The sequence below is a fragment of the Leptodactylus fuscus genome, chromosome 5 (genome assembly GCF_031893055.1).
Source record: "Leptodactylus fuscus isolate aLepFus1 chromosome 5, aLepFus1.hap2, whole genome shotgun sequence".
Lineage (NCBI taxonomy): Eukaryota > Metazoa > Chordata > Amphibia > Anura > Leptodactylidae > Leptodactylus > Leptodactylus fuscus.
The window spans coordinates 117222023-117246240 of NC_134269.1; the positions used below are offsets into that span (position 1 = coordinate 117222023).

General features: G+C 42.5%; 2 protein-coding genes across 4 annotated transcripts in view; both read right to left on the reverse strand.

Annotated features, from left to right (window-relative positions):
- Positions 1 to 24218, reverse strand: part of ATXN7L1 (ataxin 7 like 1) — a 488131-nt gene that overhangs the window by 262468 nt on the left and 201445 nt on the right. The window lies entirely within an intron of this gene.
- The window catches only part of SRPK2 (SRSF protein kinase 2), a 121369-nt gene that overhangs the window by 72325 nt on the left and 24826 nt on the right, over positions 1 to 24218 (reverse strand). The gene's annotated exons all lie outside the window — the stretch shown is intronic.

Here is a 24218-nt window from a genome sequence, read left to right on the forward strand (position 1 = left end):
CCAACCAAATAAAAAGGTTTACCTAACAATCTCTACCCTGCAGTATTAACATTTCAAGGGAACCCATCAGCTGTCTTTCCACCCTAAATTGGCCCCATGACATGCGACTTCAAATAATGTGACATGTGACACCAAATCAACTTAGAATTTATCACAATAATGTTGGGTTCACACTAGTGTTTGGGGATTTCATCCCTAACTCCACTTAAAACATGTGGAGAGAAAGGTCCTGTAAACAGGACTTTTCTCTCTGATGATTTTGGGCGGAAACACAGCCGACCCCATTATAGTCTATAGAGTCCACAGGTAACCACTATTTAAGCAGAGTTTCAGTGTTTCGCGTCTCAACCAGACCCGAAGAACGGAAACCCGAACATAATGTGAACCTAGCATAAGAGTGGTTGTGAACAACCTAGCACAATGTCATTATTCTAGGGAAATTGTGTATGTATTAGACAACTGAATTGGCAACTTTACCAAACCTTGTTATACCTGAATGTTCAAATGCGGTACGGAGTTATTCAGGCTGTCCAGAATACTAATACCTATGGTACATGTGCAGCAAGTACTATTACTATCATGGCATAATGGGCAGATTTCTACCTGGCTGAGAAACATTTTTCTTACCATAGACCAGGGGTCAACAAACATTTTTTCATTGTATGCCGAGATATAGATAGATAGATAGATAGATAGATAGATAGATAGATAGATAGATAGATTTTTTTTTTTTTTTAAAGTCAAGATGAAAGATGAAATAGTGAGTGTGCCAAGCAATAATTGTAAGAATGTTGACTTGTACAAGCTAGATATGTAATGTACACCATAACAGTAACCAATATACTAGCTGATTAAATGTTTATTTCAATGTGATCCTTATCCATAACACAGTACTGAGAGTAATCTGCAGTAAGCCAGCTTTGTGGGGGGCAGAGGATGTCTCTTACATATGCTAGATATTATTGTCCAGCCTTGTTGAAATGAACAGATAGCTACTTTAGCATATTTAGGTGCCAAATCATACTTTACCACTGTACTTGCTTCAAAGTACAAAAATGAATTGCTGCCCTCTGTCTAGACTGTAGACTGTATTTACATGGTGAGAGCGACGGACTACATGTAGCAGAATTTTAAACATTAGAGAGTGTCAGCACTTCAGGCATATTTACTTGGCACAGGTGCCAGAGGTTGCTGACTCCTGCCATAGACAATACAGTTATCACTAAGAGATGCATAATCTTTAAGTCTATTACCAGTGCCTTGAAGCAATAAAAATTAAATCTGAAAAGAAAAAAAAAAACATAATAAAATATTCAAGAACAGTCGCACAAATGCGACCTTAGGATTCCAAACAATACTTTGACAAGTACCTAAGGCTAGATTCGAACCTGCACTCATATTCTGGTTTTCTATTCCATCACTAGAGCAAAGAAAGCACATAAACAACAACAGTGCCAGATCTATTACAAGACAAATGCCAATGCTAGATGATCCTTTAATGGGATCAGCTGGCTTTTCATCATCGGTCAGTCATTTTACGTGTTTTTTGGTTTTGTTTTTAGCTTTTTTAAATAGCGGTCCATAATAATAAGACGTGTAAACTGACATCTAGATAGCCATGTGTAAGATCATAAAATGGTATTATACATATGCAGCTTGTTCTTAGGAAGCATAGATCAGTGTATTAAGGGCCAGGTTATACAGTATTTGAGTATATTCCAAGTAGCTGAATCTCCTATTTGTCTCACTAAGTCATTGCTCCGTACAAACACGCCAATATCAAAGACATTTGCTGGAGGTTGAGTGTATTGGGTAAGAAAAGCAGGAACAGTACATTTCTGCGATGACTTAGTCGTGAATCATAAACATGCTACCTACATGCACACCTACATGCCTGAGCTTCTGGAAAGGCAACCTTCATAATAATCATGCTGAGGAGAACAGATTAAATATCTAATTATATACTTCTTGTTTACATACCCTACAATGAAGAAGGAACAGTAAATGAGGCTACAGAAAAATGCTACAGAAATAAGCTTTACCTTCTTAGCAGTTACCAGGGAAGAGGATAGTAAGGTAAACATATCATGACATAATAGATTAATTATAGAAAATACTTTATTCCAAATAAAAGATTGTAGCAAAATGTATGGATGGTGAGTAATAGAATTACATTTAAGATGATAAAGATTGCAAATGACACACGGATAACCAATGTAGCTACAGATCAGTCACCTCTGACAAAGTGCATCGTGAGACACCGTAATAGAAAAAAATAAATAAAAAGATCAAGTAGAGTTGGTATATTATCACCGCTTTACTTATAGTAGCAGTGAAACATTGTGTTTCGACATTGCAACAATGTTTTCCTTTCACCATTAAAGGAAGTCTGTCTACATAACTCATCATATCAACTAAATTCCACAGATAGAAAGCATAGGGCCATTCCCCTTGTGAATTGGTGCCTCTGTTGCTGAGATATTGCGTTTTTTGTCAATACGCAAATGAGCTCTTTGGAGCAATGACAATGCCCATGTTTATATGCTGGGTTCTGGTGACATTCAATTAGTATTTTGCTACTGCTCATTCACCAGGAAAAAAGTAATGGACGATTTACACGAATAGGTGCTGCAAAATCCTTCTGCTGGCGCCTGCTACATACAATCGTACCTATCCGTAGCATAACACGAAAAAATAAGCACAACTTTTGGCTGGAAAATACTACACCAATAGTATGCTAATGTCCTCCAATTTTTTTTTTGTTTGTTTTGTCTTTTTAAAGTAGCTACAATAAGCCCATAAGCATCACAACTGGACCATGGAGCAAGCTAAAGCTAGGTTCACATCTGTGTTGAAGTCTCCATAGAAGACTGTGCTTCTGATTCCACCTAAAACAGGCAGAAAGAAAAGTCCTGCAAGGCTTATTAAGGGCTAGTTCACACAGTTATTGGCAGCAGATTTCAACGCAGAATCCGCCTGCCAAAACGACTCCCATTGACTTTAATGGGAGCCACTGGCTTCTTTTTTCCGCTAGCTAGTAGAAGAAAAAAGAAGCGAGATGACCTATCTTCCCGCAGATTCCGCGGCTGACTCAGCCAAGGAGTCCGCGACGCGAGACTCCCTCCCAATTAGGTCCGTTCATTTGGGCCTAATATGGAGCGGAATGCCTGTGCACTGCATGTTCACATGCGGAATCCATTTTCCGCCGTTTGAACATACCCTAAGCGTACAGGTTCTCCATCTTTCAGGTCCCCATGTGGACCTGAATGACCATAACTGAATGCTAGTGTGAACCACATGGTCTGATGAACTATGTTTTTTTGTTGTTTTTTTTTTTACATCATGGGAACGGCCAGGTGCATATATGCATATATAGGTGTATCATTTATCTGTGAAACAGGTGGCATCAGGATCCACTCTAAATACAATGGGAGGCCAGCCAAGAAAGTGAAATGCTTTAGGCAATCAACTGTTTGACAATGAAAATCTTGTACCCTGGCATCCATGTGGAACCCCTTCTATAGAGTCTAAGGTATTACAAGCAGGGTCCTCACTTCTATTGTGTGAATTGATTTATTAGTCTGCAACGACAAATTTTGTTTGTACATGAACCCTATCATTTGTAAAGCAAAATATGTTGGCACTATATAAATATTTAAATTTACTGTTTCATGCACCATCTCCCTAAACATTTTGTTGCAGACTAAGTACACCCTTTCTTGGCAGCGGCATTCCCTACTGAAAGTTCTCTGCCGCTCTACAGAAATTGTTCAGGAATGGTTTAAAGTACAAAACAAAGAGTTCAATGTGCCACCAAATTCCCAGCTCTCAATCCAGCTAAACATTAGTGGGATGTGTTGGACAAAGAGCCCTGCTGTCATAATAGTTAAAAGGGGAGAGTGCCTGTGAGGGAATTGAAAATGCAGAGACTACTGTGGGCAGAAGGTCTGCTATGCCGACTGCTGTGGGGTCAAGTATGAGGTGATTGTTTTAGAAGTTGTAGGGGCCTATGGGGACTGCTAAGGAAGTGGAGGAAACCGTTTTCTGCAATGAATTTTGGGACTTCCATTAAGGCTACATGCACATGACCATAGTGGTTTTTACGGAATGTAAAACTGACCCATATTCTGCAAAAACATGTATGCATTGCATCAGTATGTCACCCATAATCACGGATCTGCAATAAGATGATAGTCTGGGCCACAAATATTGACAGGAATAGACCCCTGGTCTCCAGAAAGCAACCAAAATGGTCTTCAATGTGACTAAAAATTAGATTTTCTAATCTTTGTGCCATTTGTGACTAGTCCTGTTGTCTAGCAACTTAAGACAATAGGAGGCAGATGAGACTCTATATGAAAATACAGTGAATAGAATGGTGAATCGAAAAGATTTCGGCTTCTTGTTTCATCATTTAGGCAGCTGCCAGTAATGTCCAGGGCTTACTGCAGGCTTTGCTGCTTTGAGCCAGAAACAAGAGGAAGAGAGCAGCAGAGAGTTACGTGGAATGGCACTACTATGGACAGCATCATAAAGAGTGGGGGCGATTGTGGAGAGCATTATAAAAGGGTGGGCCCAATGGGCACTGCATTTTAAAGGATGGGGGCCATTGGGAAAATCATCATATATACTATGGAGGAGGGGTCACAAGGTACACAATTATACATACTGAAGAGAGGACACTGAAGTGAGCATTATATAAACTGTAAAGGGGCAGGTGGCAGAGTAATATATATACTATAAAGGGGCCACTACGAAGAGCCTTATATACTGGTAACTGGAGAGAGCATGATACTGTTTGTGGGGACACTTGGGAGCATTACATCTCTGGGGGACACTAGAGATAGCATTGCACTGTGAGGAAACACTATGGAGACCATTATTATTGTGTAGGGCTACTGGAGAGCATTATACAAAAAATGTGTTTAGTCTCCAAAATTTTTCATCTTAGGAGCCGCCTGCCACTATTTTAAGCACTGGGACCTCCTCCATATTTTGTATGCATATGGGACCTGAGTTGAGATATGATTTGAGTACTGAAGGAGGAGAGGACTATGTGATGTGTAAAGCTTGCAACCCAAGTACTGAAATTAGTTAGCTATCTATAATGTGCTAATAATAGAGCTCCAGCAAGAAATGGTATTCCAAAAACAATAGATAACCTAAGACTATGTTCACACTGTGGTTCAATTCACATTTTCACAAGGAAAGAATAGATTTGCAAAAACTCACTGAAAAAGGTAATAGATGAAATAGATGTCTATCATCGATTAATTGGAATTCACTATTGGGAAGACACCTTATAATAAGCATATATCTAAAAACAGTCAACTTTATTAGTATGCATTAAAACAATCTCTCTACATACTCCAAAACAATTACCACTCCGGACTTCTACTTATTCTGCTACATTAAAAATTTCTGAAGCTATTGTAGCAAATGGTATATCTGAAAAACAATCAGACTATAACTCTTACTAGAGAAGTCCTCTGAGTAGGGAATGAGACTATGGGTGTCCCAGCTAAAAGGCTTTTTTTTTTTTTTTTTTAAAGTACCAATAGGAGTGTTGCCAATAAGAGTTCCATTAGGTTTCCCTCACTAACAAAAGGTAATTTATAATTTACCTATAGGTCCTTTTAAAAAAAAAAATAAAAAAAATTATAATAATCCTTTTAGTCTCATTTCCTGCTCAGAGGACTTCTGTAGTATTATTCATCTAGGGGCATTGCTATACATCAGCCTATCCTACATATATCTCCAAAGTATAGGCTAGCTTGGCACAGTCACAAAGTGTACACTCACCGGCCACTTTATTAGGTACACCATGCTAGTAACGGGTTGGACCCACTTTTGCCTTCAGAACTGCCTCAATTCTTCGTGGCATAGATACAACAAGGTGCTGGAAGCATTCCTCAGAGATTTTGGTCCATATTGACATGATGGCATCACACAGTTGCCGCAGATTTGTCGGCTGCACATCCATGATGCGAATCTCCCGTTCCACCACATCCCAAAGATGCTCTATTGGATTGAGATCTGGTGACTGTGGAGGCCATTGGAGTACAGTGAACTCATTGTCATGTTCAAGAAACCAGTCTGAGATGATTCCAGCTTTATGACATGGCGCATTATCCTGCTGAAAGTAGCCATCAGATGTTGGGTACATTGTGGTCATAAAGGGATGGACATGGTCAGCAACAATACTCAGGTAGGCTTTGGCGTTGCAACGATGCTCAATTGGTACCAAGGGGCCCAAAGAGTGCCAAGAAAATATTCCCCACACCATGACACCACCACCACCAGCCTGAACCGTTGATACAAGGCAGGATGGATCCATGCTTTCATGTTGTTGACGCCAAATTCTGACCCTACCATCCGAATGTCGCAGCAGAAATCGAGACTCATCAGACCAGGCAACGTTTTTCCAATCTTCAATTGTCCAATTTCGATGAGCTTGTGCAAACTGTAGCCTCAGTTTCCTGTTCTTAGCTGAAAGGAGTGGCACCCGGTGTGGTCTTCTGCTGCTGTAGCCCATCTGCCTCAAAGTTCGACGTACTGTGCGTTCAGAGATGCTCTTCTGGCTACCTTGGTTGTAACAGGTGGCTATTTGAGTCACTGTTGCCTTTCTATCAGCTCGAACCAGTCTGGCCATTCTCCTCTGACCTCTGGCATCAACAATGCATTTCCGCCCACAGAACTGCCGCTCACTGGATGTTTTTTCTTTTTCGGACCATTCTCTGTAAACCCTAGAGATGGTTGTGCGTGAAAATCCCAGTAGATCAGCAGTTTCTGAAATACTCAGACCAGCCCTTCTGGCACTAACAACCATGCCACGTTCAAAGGCACTCAAATCACCTTTCTTCCCCATACTGATGCTCGGTTTGAACTGCAGGAGATTGTTTTGACCATGTCTACATGCCTAAATGCACTGAGTTACCGTCATGTGATTGGCTGATTAGAAATTAAGTGTTAACGAGCAGTTGGACAGGTGTACCTAATAAAGTGGCCGGTGAGTGTATATCACATATATCAGAGTGCATATACGCACACATCAGACGTATCAGAAGTATCTCTTCCAGCAATCGATATCAGCTATGGTGAGTTTCAGGTAACACAAGAGCCCCTCACTGCCCTATGATGTAAGAATCTCCTGGCAGGTTAGATATAGGGTGGTGTTCCTACTCACATGGTTGGCCGTATTCCTCTCTAGTCCCTATCCTGCCTATGAAAATGTGGAGGAATGACAGGGTCTGTCATTTTGGTCTCCAGGGTAACACTAACACTGCTGACAGTGGTAAACAGCCAGGAAGCCTGGAAAATGTATAGTACTTTATTATCAAATCACTGCTGATTCTCGGGTCCTTACTACAGCTGGACCAGCCACAGCAAAATGTTCAAGCATCTGATATAATGGTCCCCAAGGTAAAGATCCTCAGAATAAAACACAGTATAGCTTTAATCCACCAACATATTCAGAATGTTTAAGTCCAGCACATTAATATTCTTTACCCATATCATACTAGATAGTACATATGAATGAGCCAAAACACATCCTTATACAAAATAATAATGAAGGGAGGAGAGTATTATGAATGGAGTAATTTAGCTGACATAGCAGGATAGAGTCCACTTCTATCCCAATCTCCACACCTAATCTGGACCACTGCTATTCCTTTGAAATTTCAGGCATTTAGCTTGACCCTCAAAATTCTCAGACATGATTGACTGTAGGCATCTCACAACCATTTTCAATATCTCCCACTTGGTTGCGTTTGTGTCACCTGAATTGTCTTTTTTTTTATTAAGTCCCTGATTTGGAATACCATCTCAGTGGAGACACTCCTAAGGACTCGTTCACGCAGGCCAAGAGGGGGCAGATTTTGACGTCAAATCCACCTCAAAATCCGCCCCCTCACAATAGAGGTCTATGTAGACCGCTAGCGTCCTTTTTTCCATGAGCGGTTTGTTCCCGCTCACAGAAAAAAAAGAATCGAGCTGCCCTTTCTTCAGGCGGATTCCGCGGCTGATTCAGCAGCGGCATCCACCTCGCGACAGCACACTCTGACTAGGCCCATTCATTTGTGCCTACTCCGGAGCAGGAAGCTGTGACTGTCAGAAGCCGCAACAGTCGTGGCAGACGTATTTTGGTCCTATTCTGACGCGGCTTCCCTCGTCAAAATCAGGACCAAAATACACCGTCACCAACACCGTGTGAACTAGCCCTAAAGGTCTTATCCGGAAATCACAAGCAGAGCAGTGATCACATCTGAAGGTCCCTGTGGGTTTTCCTTAAGACAAGTCTCCCTCTCTACCAGCCCGAGACATACAATCCATGATGTCATTTTCTGCCCCGAGTATAGTTTAGTAATTCTCTAAGATCTTCTTGATCGTCTTATGCTCCATGTCAAAAATGTCAATAATCCTGGTCACAACACTAGTCCTTGTCCTAGGGACTAATAATGTCCGTCTACCCACATTCACTGGAATGTTTTCCTTAAAGAGGACCTTTCACCAGCTCTTCCAACCATTTTTAGTACCTCCATAGTATCTCTCACACAGAAAGGGAGTATAGTCACAATGGACTGTAATACAGTACCAAAGCATTATTGTACCTATACATTATACATCAGAGACCCAGCGGCAATGCCTGCAATCAGTGCCAGCACCCCTTAATGCCTCAGGCAAAGGTGACTAAGGTGCCATTTTGGGATGGATTGCTTGCCCCAGGATTGAGATCTGGGGACAGTAAACCATTACAGTGAAAGCCAGTAACCTACGGAAGGCTCCCAGGCTTGTCATGTGACCGCCCCATGGACACTTTCTGATAATCCAGTGATGTTACGTTTCACTGTTTCCGGAATGGAACGTCACCAGTACAGGCCCACAGGTACTTCCGATTTGTGCACAACGCCTCCACCCTGAGCACAGTAAAGAAGAAAGGAGGAGCCATCTCCCGGATCAGAAGCTAGGTAAGTATGATGCGGTGATGGTTGTGGGGAGCTTGGTTAGTTACTTGAGAAGGGCTAGAAGTGTGTGGGATAGCTTAGCTAGGGAGACAGAAGGGAGGAAGAAGGCCTAGTACTGTGCGGGATAGCTTAGCTAGAAAGACATGGAGGTGGGTGTAACGGAATGAGGTGGGGGAACGGTGACAGGGAGGTAGCGTGGAAGGTACACAGCAAACTATATATAGCAGGAAGCTAACACCTTGTAAACAAATGCAGAAGATGCCAGGAGCCCCCACTGACATTCAGAAATCACTCAAAACACTGCTAAAAGTATAAGGGTGTACTTTTAACCCATTAAATTTAAAAGAAGAAGAAAAAAAAGAATTTTTTGTGCCTGGAAAGCCCCTTTAATATGATTATGTTCAGGGGAATACTCCTTTAAATCTGATATTTTTATAAATTACAAAAGCCAAATTAATTGGGGGGGGATCTCAAATCAAAATTCCATAGGTTTGTCACAATAATGTCAAATCATATTGTCTCAGTAAACTTAGAAATTTGATCTAAGGGTCTGCTCACACTACTCAATGCTCAGGCTGATGAGGGCAGATCAACAATATATCATGTAAGATACAATCCAATCAGCTGCTAAACTTTCCTATCTTTGTAAGTACAATCAACAGGCATTTAAAACTAAACACAAAAAGAAAAAACTGTAAAATAGAGACCAGACTTCTCCATGGAAAAGATTAAAACACTACATTTCAAGGATACATCCGTGGGCACACTTGCTCGCTCCTACAATGATGTAAGCAGCAGTCATTTCAGTGAGTCACTAGTTAAGAAGAACACAAGCAAGACAAGCACAAACATGAATGATTAAAGGGTGATAATATAGAAAAAAAGAGATATTGAAAAAAAGGACACGTAAAAGGCTTCTCATGTAAAACATGAATATGAGGCTAAAAAGTTGTAATAAATGGAATTAAAGGAATGTGTATACTGCTCCCTAAGGCCATATGTAACCACAGAGGAAAAACTGTCAATTTCCTTGCTGGAATCCATACAGAACATCTAATCTAATACACATGAAAAGACTATCACAACCAATCTAAAATCTGAATGGACTTAAGACATTCTACCCATTTTAAAATCTACATTATGCCCTGACTTATCTTCTATGTACTTTAACCAATGAAATGCCATTGCATAGAAATCAATTTTAGGTCATATATACATCGACGTGCGGTTTTATATACTGTGAAAAAGTCGACAGTGAGCTGAATTCAGCGCACTGTTACCTTTCAAGGTATGTAGCCTGCTGCTGGAGATATTGTTGCTGTCTATTTCAGCACCAATATCTCCCCCACTGTCAGAAGGTTGGACCTTACAGCTTAGTGTCATTGCTGGACTGTGAGGAAGGCCCCCCAACAGTACTCTTCCATAGACTTGCACAGTCAGGGGGAGCGTTCCTCACAGTCCAGCGATGATACTAGGCTGTAAGGCCCACCCTTCTGACAGTGGGGAGATATCAGCGCTGAAACTAACAGCGGCAATATCTCCAGCACCAGGGGACATAATGGAAAAAGGCAACGGTGCACTGAATTCAGCACACTGTCGGCTTTCTGGTGATATATACTGCACATCAATAAGGATGTGAAAAGGTCCTCCTGCTTTATTATATCCCCATAATAGCATCTGTGTATGATGAGAAAAAAATAAAATAATTTATGTTATCTGCACCTGAACAGGAGCATTATCCTAGAGCACACTAAATAGCCAATCATACAGACGTAACCAAACAGTAAAGGGTGTGACAAAGTCCCTCAGGGAAGTGTAACACCTGCAACAAGTGAACCATCTGCCTGGAACACAAGAATCAGTTTATATCTAGTAACCAACTAGTCAGGAGTGGACTGAGCAGAAGGAAGATGTATAAGAGCTTCCTATATATTCCCCATTCCTTTTGCGGTCACTCCTAGGTTTGGCTCAAAAAAACGCAGCAAAATCTGCAACAAAAGAAGCTGCGTTTCCGCAATGTGGGGCCTTAGCCATAATAAAATCCCTAATTGGCACGAGGCGCAGCTGCAATAGGAAGCACAATTACATCCATCCGATCAAGAAAACTCTCATAAATGAGTAAATAAATTGCCCCGCACTGTGTGTGTGAAACTCCCCTTAGGCCAAGGACCCTCATTGCGGAATTACTGCTTTTTTGTTGCAGATTTTGCTTTGTTCTTTTTTCTTTTCTTTTTAGCCAAACCTAGTAGTGGCTAAAGAAAGATTGGGAAATAACTAGAAAGTATTTATACTTCTACTTCTCCACTCTGCTCAATCTACTACTTTCTTTGGCTTAAAAACAAAAAAAAACAAAAAAACAGCAAGACATTCAGCCACGTGAAGTTTTAGTCCTTTTATACTGGAAGATAAATTGATGGGCACCAATCTAAAATATGGAAAGTCAATCACTGCTTGTATATTTTTATTGATTTGTTACAATGATAAGGAATTTTTTTTTGCACAACAGTTTGTCTACCACTTTCATACAGTTCCTATTATTGCTGGCAGCACATTCCCTGTGTATACAAGGGGAGGTGCTATCCATAAATGATGAATTTTATATGTCATCATAAAAAGTGTGATAAACAACAAACAAGTGAATTACTGCTTACTGTTCAATCGCTTGAAATTTTACATGAGGCAATAATTAGAAACAAGGATTAGAAACAAGGACTCCATGTAAAAGGCCATTAAAAAATTACTTAAAGTGCACCTCCAGTTAAAAACAACTTCACATAAAGGAATAGGTTAGGTGAATAGAAGAAACTTTGTAATATCCACTGTGCACTAAAAAGGACATGTTAGCTTTATTCTCCAGGTTGGTATTCACACGGAGGAAGATGGCGCTGATTCTGGTGCAGACCTCACGTAAGAATCAGCGTTGAAAATGAAGTCTCCCATTGACTTCAATGGGTTCCGTTTTCTGCGAGGAACCCATTGAAATCAACTTCCTCTGTGTGAATGCACCCTTATGGTCAATACACAGAGTTTTGTGTCGAGAAAAAAAATATGCACCAGGAATTAGGAAATGGTTTTTTGAAGCGGTTTTTGGAGCAGTTTTTGACGCTTTTTTTTATTTTTTTTCCTCCAGCACAGTGTATGGACCTTGAAAAAACCGCTAGCGTTTTTTTCCACCTCCCATTGACTCCCGTTGTTTTTTTCAGGTGGAATCCGCCTGAAGAAAGGTCATGTCACTTTTTTTTTCCACTAGCGGAAAAAAAGCTAGTGGAATACATAGAACTCTATGGTGAGGCTTTTTTTGGAGGTAGATTCTGACGCGTATTCAGCATCAAAATGCTCACCAAAAAACTCTGTGTGCATTGATCCTTAGGGCCAGTTCACACGGAGTTAATGCGCTTGCATTCTGGCACATATACACGTGTCAGAATGTGAACACTCAAAACAGATCCCATTCATTTCAATGGGTCGTTACAGGAGTATAACGTGCGTAATTTTGCGGCCGCAAAATTACGCGTGTTATACGCCCGTAACGACCCATTGAAATGAATGGGATCTGTTTTGAGCACTAATTTTTACACGTGTCTTTTGACAAAATCAGCTCGCGTGTACATCGTGTGAAGGCAGCATTATACAGGGTTGGGGGTTTTTTTTGTTTGTTTTTTTAACCTGTAGTTCTGGAACTTTATTTCTACATTTGTGATTTTATTTTTACTGAACATTCTTGATTTAAAATGTTGAAAATTTAAAGTATCATTACAATGCTATTTCCCTGCCCTATTTGAAACAGAACATTGAGACACACAAGGATCACAACTGGTGGTACAATAGCTGAGGCATATCCATGACACCCAAGTCTCATGTATCACTACTACTAAATAGAAAAGTATCTATGAACAAGCCTCTTCCATATACTCCTTCCATTTCTACACCCCCGATGTCAGATCCCAGTAACAGAACAGAATTACACAGACCTATGAAACACATTTTTATGTAAAAATGTACAACATTCCATAGTAAAAATTGGCAGAAAATATCTGTACTTAATCAGAATTACATGAAGACTTCTACATTTCTGCCTGAAGCTAAATTCAGAAATCTGAAATTTTCTTGTTATATAAGGAGTACTGTGCAATACGGGAATGAACTCAGAAGACAAGTGCAGTTACACCTAATGGGGCTAGCAACTTCATAACAAATCATAACAACTGTGCATTAATGACACATGCATGCAGCATACAGGACTAATATATTCTTTACTGAATTTGTGTCCCCTTTTCTTTATTGCTGATGACATGTCACCTAGCTTGGCAGACTCTGCCCATAACAGTGGACCAAACAATTCATTTAGCCTCTTCCTTTGTAACACAGTTTGCCTGCCATCTGCATGTGTGCAGGTCCTGGATGTCGGGAATTGACTGCACAATGTTTCCATGGAGAAGTCATTATGATGTGCTCAGTCAATATTGCTCTTACTTATGGCTGAATCCTAGAATTACCAAAACCACTTTAATAAATACCAACCAATGCAAATCACATGATATAAATCAGCTGGTGTATGTGACATCATCCGCCCACCATTCACTCTGCATGTGCTATTCTGATACATAAAAAATATCACAGCCTTTAGTAACTACAAGATAACCATCTCAAAAACAGTCTGTCTATAAATAACCTGGCACCAGAGAAAACGCCTTCCAATCATTGATTCACAATATTGCTGCCAAAATATCATAATAAATACATAAAAAATTAAAACTAAAATTACAAACACATACCACCTGATGTTAGAGAAAAGCCTTCTGCTATCCTGCACGAACCCTTATTTCATTAGTGCGAATTTACTCACCCAAAAAATATTGTAGAAAATCATTATAACATAATACACCCACATAATGAGTTTGTTGTATGTAGGGGTTACATTTTCTAAAACACAGTAACAAAACATATTTGAAATCAATGCAATGGGGGGGGAAAAAGTATGTGTGTGTGTGTGTGTATGGGGGGGGGGGGTTGTCTCAATAATATATCAATTTAATCCCAATGGATGTCTTATCTGGAGTTGGAAAATCTAAAATGCTACTTTCCTCAACCAAAATTTAAGCCAGTCACCTCCTCCTCTGGGTTTTATTAACCTCTTCCCGATATACAGCCATACTATTATGGCAGATGCCGGGTCTTTATAGATGGCAGCCCCTATACCTGTCACAGGGATGTATAGCTCAATTGTGATGTAGTGAAACTCGCATAGACAGCAATACAGTTGGGCTAGTTAAATAGTTAAAAAAATAAAGTAGAAGTTTTAACCAATTTAAATATATAGAATCTAAGGGTACATTCAAACTTATGAATTCCGCCCCGAATTTGCGTCCTGCTCCATCTGGAGTCCCAGCTCTGGATTTTGCAGCTCGAGACTCCATGCTGCTTAGACCCATTTATCTGGCCCTAAGCAGCAGAGGAAAACCGCAACAGAATACCGATGTCTTACAATGGCATTCCAGCGTAGCAATACCACGGCCGAAGGAATTTATCTTCATTTTCCAAAGTGTGAACCTACTCTAAGGGCCTGTTCACATGGAGTAAACGCGCGTGTATTTTGGCAAAATACACGTGTAAAAATAAGACTCCCATTGACTTCAATGACATTTTTTTTTTACACGTGTATAAAAACACGTCAAAATACATGTGTAAAATGTCATTGAAGTCAATGGGAGTCTTATTTTTACACGTGTATTTTGCCAAAATACACGCACATTTACTCCGTGTGAACGGACCCTTAGGGAGGTTTGCACAAACGCTGCAGCGTTTTACAGTCCCTGCTTGAAACAACGCAGACTTTCCTGCAGCTCTCCTCTCATGCTTTCTTTCTCGTCCCACTGACCTCTCCCCCTACCCTGATTTTGTGTCCTTAGCCGCCAGAGACCTCACCTCCCATTGGCAAGATTTACAACTTCACTACTTCTACACCTCTTTAAAAACACAAAAGAGACCTTCACAGACCACTGTTATTGTTTAACAATCTCTGTAAAGCCCAGACAGTGCTGCCACACCCCATCTCGATTGTCTACGGCCTACTCTCCGATGCTACAGATGACCCCTCGCCAGCATACACTGTAGGTTAGGAGAGGGAACTTATCACTACGTTTCCGTCAGATGTGTGGCTCACTGTCTGCCAGCTGAGCCATACATTTTCCTTCTCTTGTAAAGCTCAAGAGACTAATTATAAAATCTTATCCCGATGGTACAGAGTGCCTTCCATTCTTCATGAGATGTTTCCCAGAGTCATGGATTTCTGCTGACGATGTGACACTGGTTGGGGCACAATCCTACACATGGTGGAACTGCCCCCTCTTGCGGCTTCTTTGGCACAAGGTTTGCAGGAATGTTGAGAAGGTCACTGGAGTGGTTCTACTAGATCAGGGGTAGGGAACCATGGGAGTTCCAAGAACAGCAGAGCAAGTATGCATGCTGAGAGTTGTAGTTTTACAATAGCTGGAGAGCCAAGGTTCCCTACCCCTGTACTAGATGATCCTCCGCCCCTCCTCTTCTATCTTTCCCTGTAAGCTCAAAAAAAACACCTGCAGGCTCATTGGGTTCATGTTTGTTGTGGCCAGGTCTGCATCCCGAGGCTGTGGAGATCTACATCTTCCCCATTCATTATGGCTTGGCTTCAGGAATTCCTACACCTCTAGTGAATGGAGGACCTGGTCGCCTAACTTAGAGAGATGATAGAGTACACCAATGGGTAATGGCTCCTATGAAATACTTTATTACTCCTCCTCCCTCCAATGCTCCTTCCCCATCTCTCCTTAAACTCTCCATTTTCTCTCACAGCCCCCATTGTCTACCCTCTGAACCACACACTTCCCCCCTTCATTTACTCCATCATTCCCCCTTATGACACTCGACCCTGCTTTTCCATTAAATTGGAGGTATCTCCTCCTTTTTGAGATTTGCCTTGTTTGCCATTTCTTCTGCATTTATTGTTATATTTTTCTTTACTATGCTTATTGCTCTGCAGCGCCAGAGCCTAAGGCTGGGTTCACACCAGCACTTATACTCCGTTCGGGGTTTCTGTACCCGCACCCTCTTAAAAAAATGCAGAGAGAAAAGCACCGCATTTTTAGCACTTTTCCGGGAGAAACCCAGAAAACTCCATTATAGTCTATGGGGTCCACAGGTAACCACTTTTTTAAATGGATTAGGTTACCATTCAATGGTCCCCAAGTGGGACCTCCTGAGCAGAAACCCGAACACAGGTGTGAACCCTGCCTTTTCCATCTCTCTTCCCCTGTTGATTGTTTAAACTCCTATTCCTTTCCCACTTACCTCATGATAATGTCCCTCATATTGTTTTTGTATCCTTGTCAACTTATTGGAAAACCTAATAAAATACTTTCAATGTAAAACTGTCATCACTAAAACAAAAGGTTTTCTGTTTGTTGCATGCAAACTTGCACACCTGAGGTTTATAGAACCCCACACTAGTATGTATTGTGTTATCCATCTGTGAGATACAAAGACTTGGGGATAAGATTGAACCTATAAATTTTCCTTTTCTGTCCATGAACTGCCAGCCATTTCTTAACATCTCTGCCAGGGTATCATCCTTGTATAGTGTAGGTAAATTCCTCTTTATTATGGTTACAACTTGGAGATACTCCCTACTATGTTCTGTAGGGAAAGCGAAATGGGAGCTGTCTTGTAATCTTTATTTTACTTTATCTTTTCTGTCCAAATATGACACACATTTACGTGGTTTTTGGCTGCAATATGTGTGGCTTCTACCAGTGTCCATTTGTGGTACCTCTTTCCCTTAATCTGGCCTATATATCTGCTGTCATTTTTTTTGAAAGTACCGTATTTTTGGGACTATAAGACGCACTTTTTTCCCCAAAAATTTTTGGGGAAAAGAAGGGTGCGTCTTATAGTCCGAATGTGGCGCCTGGCACCCGCTGTAATAGAGAGGCGGATGCCGGCAAGGGATAGATGCAGGTGCCGGGGCCTGAGACATCGCTATGCTCCTCTGCCCTGCATGAAGCCAGCAGAGGCAGGGGCGATGCTATTCCGCTCCTCCGTTCCCCGCACAGCGGATGCCGGGTCAGTATCGGTGGCCCCTTCTCCCCCGGGGCCGGTCCCCACCGGCCCCGTACCTGTGAAGTTGCAGGCCGGCTCCTGCGCGGCGATATCGCAGGAGCCGACCTGTTCGGGTGAGAGCCGGGAGCCTAATGAGGCTCCCAAGCCTGTCACTGCTATATATTAGTATTGCGGCTGGGTCTATGACCAGCCGTAATACTAATAGACAGAATGTCCCATAGACGGCAATAAAGTTGTATTGCCGTCTATGGGACTTGCAATCAAGTGACTGCAGGTTCAAGCCCCCGGGGGGGAATAAAATAGTAAAAAAAAAAAAAAAAAAGCTTTAAAAATATATAAATAAAAATATGAAATAAATAAAAGTTCTAAATCACCTCCTGTCCCTAGAATATATATAAAAGTAGAAAATCATATATCATAAATCACCGGGTTTTTTTTCAGTACAAGGTGATCTAAGCAATAGATATTCCCCAAAATGGTATAACTAAAAAGTACTTCTGGCCCCGCAAAAAAACCCCACTCTATGCGTCCCCGTACAGCTGCAGGGTCACATGTCAATGTGGCCTTGCAGCTGTTGCAAAACTACAACTCCCATATATTAAATATTTTACCATTTTTTGCTTCAAAATTTTTTTTCCCCTATTTTCCTCCTCTAAAACCTAGGTGCGTCTTATAGTCCGAAAAATACGGTACATTCTTCTGAATGGGCTCTCTTGGTTCTAATAAGTTCACCCAGAAGGACAGAATGAATTGTATGTTTGAGATTACTACTTCTAGCATGCAGAAGAGCTATACAGATCCTTCTCTTGGTGCCATGCACCACTACCCATGCGTCCCTATTTTCTACCCAACTTTAAAAAAGCCGTCAATGTGAGAAGTCACCTTTCACTACTTTTTCATACTTTGTGAACTGTGTATTTCTACAATATATTTCACTCATGAAGCATTTACCACCCTCCTCAGTGCTGTGGTAGTTCTTTACATTAGCTCTGATGTATAATATGACCAAAACAACCAACAAGACCTAAGCGTGGTACCATTTATTTAACAAAAATGTCACAGTACATGGATAAGTTTCTCTCCTGAATGTTAGATTTACATTATTTTTGTTAAGGTAGGACAGAAACAGTGTTACGAACACTACATCTCCCTCCCAGATGATCAAAATATCAACTATATAGTGCCTGTACCAACGGATACTGTCCAGAATAAGGTTGGTGGAGTAAATATATTCTTCCTCCCCACTACGACATCAATAAATTTGCAAGAGATGGAGAGAATTTCATGCCCATTGAGGCTCCTTTTAGTTGTAAAAAAATAATTGGCATCACATATAAAGAAATTATGGGTTAAAAGATAACGTGTGACATGAACAATGAACTCATACAATACTTCTGTATAGTTCCCATGCTTGTACAGATGGTAAGCCAATGCAATTTATTGCTAGATTGTATGGCATGCTACATTGTAAGTCATCCAGGTATAGATCTACCATAGTGCCACTCAAATGTATCAAATATTTTCTAACACTCCTTTGCCATCTTGGATATACTGAAATTACAGAGTTTAAATAGCACATCAGACACCAAAACTAACAGCGTGGATTGCTCGAGAACGATGGAGGCTGGAGAAAAAAATTCAAACTGCACTGGATTAAGTGGAGCGGCACTTCAATTGGTGGAGGTAGTGAAAAGTTCTCCAAGTAATTCTAGGATTTAAGTGCAATATGGACACAGCATGTAGTAGGCTAAATAAGGAATTTAAAGAGGACCTTTCACCATCTGGGGCACATGCAGTTTAATACACTGTTAGAAAGCACTGAATTCAGCGCACTATCGGCTTTCAAGTTCTGTACCCAAGTGAAGAGCTAACAGTGCTGGTACCGTAGCTCTTCACTGTCAGCGTTGTCTGGCGCTGTACTCTGAGAGCGATCGTTGCTTACCGCCCAGCGATAACACTGAGCGGTGAGGAATGCCCGCCTCCCCTCCTGATAGTACTCATCCATAGATGAGTACTATCAGGAGGGGAGGGGGGCGTTCCTCACTACTAGGCTGTAGAAACGCCCTTCTGACAGTGAAGAACTACAGTACCGGCAACGATAGCTCTTCACTGGGGGCACAGAACGGGAAAGCCGATAGCTTTCTAGCGGTGTATTAAACCGCATGTGCTCCAAACTTTTCACACTACAAAATAACATTTGCTGAAACTTGACCACCCCTTAAACATATATTTGTTAAGTTTACTTATAAAATGGCCAATTTTGAAAGCAGCTATGTATATAAATTAAGAAAATGTATATATGACATCAATTAACTATGCTTGTTTCGTTATGGTCAAGGCAAAATTCAACTTTTACACTGCCAATAAGCTAGGACCAAGAGAACTTAGATTTTTAGATGCAACTATTGTTTTATTCACGACTAGAGATGAGCGAACACTAAAATGTTCGAGGTTCGAAATTCGATTCGAACAGCCGCTCACTGTTCGAGTGTTCGAATGGGTTTCGAACCCCATTATAGTCTATGGGGAACATAAACTCGTTAAGGGGGAAACCCAAATTCGTGTCTGGAGGGTCACCAAGTCCACTATGACACCCCAGGAAATGATACCAACACCCTGGAATGACACTGGGACAGCAGGGGAAGCATGTCTGGGGGCATAAAAGTCACTTTATTTCATGGAAATCCCTGTCAGTTTGCGATTTTCGCAAGCTAACTTTTCCCCATAGAAATGCATTGGCCAGCGCTGATTGGCCAGAGTACGGAACTCGACCAATCAGCGCTGGCTCTGCTGGAGGAGGCGGAGTCTAAGATCGCTCCACACCAGTCTCCATTCAGGTCCGACCTTAGACTCCGCCTCCTCCGGCAGAGCCAGCGCTGATTGGCCGAAGGCTGGCCAATGCATTCCTATACGAATGCAGAGACTTAGCAGTGCTGAGTCAGTTTTGCTCAACTACACATCTGATGCACACTCGGCACTGCTACATCAGATGTAGCAATCTGATGTAGCAGAGCCGAGGGTGCACTAGAACCCCTGTGCAAACTCAGTTCACGCTAATAGAATGCATTGGCCAGCGCTGATTGGCCAATGCATTCTATTAGCCCGATGAAGTAGAGCTGAATGTGTGTGCTAAGCACACACATTCAGCTCTACTTCATCGGGCTAATAGAATGCATTGGCCAGCGCTGATTGGCCAGAGTACGGAACTCGACCAATCAGCGCTGGCTCTGCTGGAGGAGGCGGAGTCTAAGATCGCTCCACACCAGTCTCCATTCAGGTCCGACCTTAGACTCCGCCTCCTCCGGCAGAGCCAGCGCTGATTGGCCGAAGGCTGGCCAATGCATTCCTATACGAATGCAGAGACTTAGCAGTGCTGAGTCAGTTTTGCTCAACTACACATCTGATGCACACTCGGCACTGCTACATCAGATGTAACAATCTGATGTAGCAGAGCCGAGGGTGCACTAGAACCCCTGTGCAAACTCAGTTCACGCTAATAGAATGCATTGGCCAGCGCTGATTGGCCAATGCATTCTATTAGCCCGATGAAGTAGAGCTGAATGTGTGTGCTAAGCACACACATTCAGCTCTACTTCATCGGGCTAATAGAATGCATTGGCCAGCGCTGATTGGCCAGAGTACGGAACTCGACCAATCAGCGCTGGCTCTGCTGGAGGAGGCGGAGTCTAAGATCGCTCCACACCAGTCTCCATTCAGGTCCGACCTTAGACTCCGCCTCCTCCGGCAGAGCCAGCGCTGATTGGCCGAAGGCTGGCCAATGCATTCCTATACGAATGCAGAGACTTAGCAGTGCTGAGTCAGTTTTGCTCAACTACACATCTGATGCACACTCGGCACTGCTACATCAGATGTAGCAATCTGATGTAGCAGAGCCGAGGGTGCACTAGAACCCCTGTGCAAACTCAGTTCACGCTAATAGAATGCATTGGCCAGCGCTGATTGGCCAATGCATTCTATTAGCCCGATGAAGTAGAGCTGAATGTGTGTGCTAAGCACACACATTCAGCACTGCTTCATCACGACAATACAATGCATTAGCCAGTGCTGATTGGCCAGAGTACGGAATTCGGCCAATCAGCGCTGGCTCTGCTGGAGGAGGCGGAGTCTAAGGTCGGACCTGAATGGAGACTGGTGTGGAGCGATCTTAGACTCCGCCTCCTCCAGCAGAGCCAGCGCTGATTGGTCGAGTTCCGTACTCTGGCCAATCAGCGCTGGCTAATGCATTCTATTAGCCCGATGAAGTAGAGCTGAATGTGTGTGCTTAGCACACACATTCAGCTCTACTTCATTGGGCTAATAGAATGCATTGGCCAATCAGCGCTGGCCAATGCATTCTATTAGCTTGATGAAGCAGAGTGTGCACAAGGGTTCAAGCGCACCCTCGGCTCTGATGTAGCAGAGCCGAGGCTGCACAAGGGTTCAAGCGCACCCTCGGCTCTGCTACATCAGAGCCGAGGGTGCGCTTGAACCCTTGTGCACACTCTGCTTCATCAAGCTAATAGAATGCATTGGCCAGCGCTGATTGGCCAATGCATTCTATTAGCCCGATGAAGTAGAGCTGAATGTGTGTGCTAAGCACACACATTCAGCACTGCTTCATCACGACAATACAATGCATTAGCCAGTGCTGATTGGCCAGAGTACGGAATTCGGCCAATCAGCGCTGGCTCTGCTGGAGGAGGCGGAGTCTAAGATCGCTCCACACCAGTCTCCATTCAGGTCCGACCTTAGACTCCGCCTCCTCCAGCAGAGCCAGCGCTGATTGGCCGAGTTCCGTACTCTGGCCAATCAGCACTGGCTAATGCATTGTATTGTCGTGATGAAGCAGTGCTGAATGTGTGTGCTTAGCACACACATTCAGCTCTACTTCATCGGGCTAATAGAATGCATTGGCCAATCAGCGCTGGCCAATGCATTCTATTAGCGTGAACTGAGTTTGCACAGGGGTTCTAGTGCACCCTCGGCTCTGCTACATCAGATTGCTACATCTGATGTAGCAGTGCCGAGTGTGCATCAGATGTGTAGTTGAGCAAAACTGACTCAGCACTGCTAAGTCTCTGCATTCGTATAGGAATGCATTGGCCAGCCTTCGGCCAATCAGCGCTGGCTCTGCTGGAGGAGGCGGAGTCTAAGGTCGGACCTGAATGGAGACTGGTGTGGAGCGATCTTAGACTCCGCCTCCTCCAGCAGAGCCAGCGCTGATTGGTCGAGTTCCGTACTCTGGCCAATCAGCGCTGGCCAATGCATTCTATTAGCCCGATGAAGTAGAGCTGAATGTGTGTGCTTAGCACACACATTCAGCTCTACTTCATAGGGCTAATAGAATGCATTGGCCAATCAGCGCTGGCCAATGCATTCTATTAGCTTGATGAAGCAGAGTGTGCACAAGGGTTCAAGCGCACCCTCGGCTCTGATGTAGCAGAGCCGAGGCTGCACAAGGGTTCAAGCGCACCCTCGGCTCTGCTACATCAGAGCCGAGGGTGCGCTTGAACCCTTGTGCACACTCTGCTTCATCAAGCTAATAGAATGCATTGGCCAGCGCTGATTGGCCAATGCATTCTATTAGCCCGATGAAGTAGAGCTGAATGTGTGTGCTAAGCACACACATTCAGCACTGCTTCATCACGCCAATACAATGCATTAGCCAGTGCTGATTGGCCAGAGTACGGAATTCGGCCAATCAGCGCTGGCTCTGATGGAGGAGGCGGAGTCTAAGGTCGGACCTGAATGGAGACTGGTGTGGAGCGCTCTTAGACTCCGCCTCCTCCAGCAGAGCCAGCGCTGATTGGTCGAGTTCCGTACTCTGGCCAATCAGCGCTGGCCAATGCATCCCTATGGGAAAAAGTTTATCTCACAAAAATCACAATTACACACACGATAGAGCCCCAAAAAGTTATTTTTAATAACATTCCCCCCTAAATAAAGGTTATCCCTAGCTATCCCTGCCTGTACAGCTATCCCTGTCTCATAGTCACAAAGTTCACATTCTCATATGACCCGGATTTGAAATCCACTATTCGTCTAAAATGGAGGTCACCTGATTTCGGCAGCCAATGACTTTTTCCAATTTTTTTCAATGCCCCCGGTGTCGTAGTTCCTGTCCCACCTCCCCTGCGCGGTTATTGGTGCAAAAAAGGCGCCAGGGAAGGTGGGAGGGGAATCGAATTTTGGCGCACTTTACCACGCGGTGTTCGATTCGATTCGAACATGGCGAACACCCTGATATCCGATCGAACATGTGTTCGATAGAACACTGTTCGCTCATCTCTATTCACGACCATTAAGATGATCTTCAAAAATACACATATATATTAGTCAACTAACTAGATTAAAGCAACAAACAAGCAAACAAAAAATAAAAAAAATCAATGTGCAATGTAATATAATAATTAATATAAAAGGCCTCACAACTGTCCAAAGGGCAGACATTTTTGGATTCCACCAACTGGCCACAATAAATTATAAGCAATCCTACTTGGTTACTTTATTCAGCAATCTCAATGGAAATAGTCGGCCGATATCAGTTAACCTTAGTTTTCTTTACACTAGGTTTTCAGTTTTTTTTTGTCATTTACCTTTTTAGTAGCTTGCTATGTGTAGGTAATCAGTCTACTGTTAATGTACATCCACATTGTAGGGTGAAAGTTGTACAGCAAACGGACATGTACATATACAGAAAAATACTTGTACAAATTAGGCCCGTATAGAATGGAGAACTGGTGTATGTAAATGGACAACTGATCTGCCAGAAACCTCCCCCATCATGCGGAAATACATTTTTGGCCAAACACAAGTCAGTAAGGTTGTTGGATGAGACACCCAAGGAAGATGTAGCCTCATCCAGTTCTCAGACCGCAGATGCTTTAACTGTAAGTGAAAAACCAATCTCAGCTATTTTTCATTCCTTGCAATGCAACTTTGCAAGGTCAATATCTAACTAAAACGGCTTTGGCCCCATCCAGGAACATTGTATGGCATCAAACAGATTAAAATGGAGTGGTCTGTTAGGTAAAGAATAAAAAGATATTGTTTCAGTAAGTCCATAAACAAGAAAGAATGGACGGTATCCCAAAAAAAGACCTGTGTACGTAAATGGCCAAATAAGGCCAATATCAATGTGTGTGTGTGTGTGTATAC